General features: G+C 49.5%; 1 pseudogene; it reads left to right on the top strand.

The window, feature by feature from the left end:
- The first annotated feature begins 573 nt into the window (after positions 1–573).
- LOC133104570 (U6atac minor spliceosomal RNA) lies at positions 574–616 on the top strand (annotated as a pseudogene).
- Positions 617–1310: the final 694 nt, after the last annotated feature.

Raw genomic sequence — 1310 nt, 5'->3', positions numbered from 1 at the left:
TGACTTGCTGCTCGCTTTGTAGGTGCTTACCGGGACTATGTGTCCTTAGTGAGCTTTATGTAAAATATCCGGATGTCACTTTGATGTATAATCCTTTGTCTCGAAAATGCGTATGACTATGCCTTCCACTTCTAACAGGCGGAACAGTTCTCAGAGCTTTCTGAGAATCTGCTTCCCAGGTTATAACCTTCAGTTTGGATTGAATAAAATTCCTTTTTATTTCTTCTTAACTTGATAGTGAGTTGAATTTTCGGTGACATTAGAATGCATTAGAGTGACAGATGCTCTCTGCTGGTCCCAAAGAAGCAATTGCCATGTTGTGAACGTCCTAAGGAGAGGGCCATGTGCCAGGGGCTGCCTCTAGGAGCTGAGGACCGGCTGTACCAACAGACAGTGGCCAGGCCATAGGTAGAAAGAGAACTCTGACCCACAACCTGCAGCAACCAGCCCAAAACACCAAGCCGTTATCTATAGTAACCAGGATTGTAGGACATCGGACCACTGTCTCTAGCCACTGGTCCAGGAAGCCAAACAATGCCCTCTGTAGCCATTGGTCCAAAGTGCCCAGAACTTGTGTCGTATGAAAGGAGAGAAGGTTAATGCTCCCCTTGACAAAACAACCAGAACTTGATTAATAACTGACAGCCTCCTGATTTTGTCCCGATTTCCAACGTGGGACCAAGCAGAGAAGCCAAACATGCTCCCAAACCAGTCACATAGGATGCTCACAGCAAGTCAGCCCGCCTCCTGCTTCCCCAGCCCAGCAGCCCTGGTCTGGGCACACCTGAACTGAAGCTGCCTCTTTTCTCCACTGTAAAGCTTTCCCAACCCCCTACCTGCCTTCGAGTCTCTGCCAAACTCAAATAATGGTGGCCGACTCCCTTGCTATTGAAAGCTCTGAAAAAATGGCCTTTCCTTGTTCTCATTTGGTTGGTCTTAATTTACTGCCACTGAGCCAAGAGCCTCAGTCACACAGCTGCAAGGGAGTGAATTCTGCCAACAAACACATGAGCTTAGAGAATCCAGAGGAGGGTGCAGGGGTCTCAGCTGAGGTCGCAGCTCCTGCCAACACCTGGACTGAAGCCTCGTGAGGACGGGAAACCCAGCTAAGCTGCACCCAGACTCTTGACCCGCGGAAACTGTGAGATGATACAGGTGTGCTATGTCAGGCTGCTACGTGTGTGGCGATGTGGCATGCAGCCACAGAAAACGAGTACACAGATCCTTATGCCTGGAGCCAAGCTTGGACCCTCCCCCAGTACATATACCAGTTAGAATAGCCAGTACCTTCAGAATGTCATGCCTGAGGG

Source organism: Eubalaena glacialis, chromosome 13 (assembly GCF_028564815.1).
Source record: "Eubalaena glacialis isolate mEubGla1 chromosome 13, mEubGla1.1.hap2.+ XY, whole genome shotgun sequence".
NCBI classification, from domain to species: domain Eukaryota; kingdom Metazoa; phylum Chordata; class Mammalia; order Artiodactyla; family Balaenidae; genus Eubalaena; species Eubalaena glacialis.
This window is presented reverse-complemented; position numbering and strand designations above follow the sequence as displayed.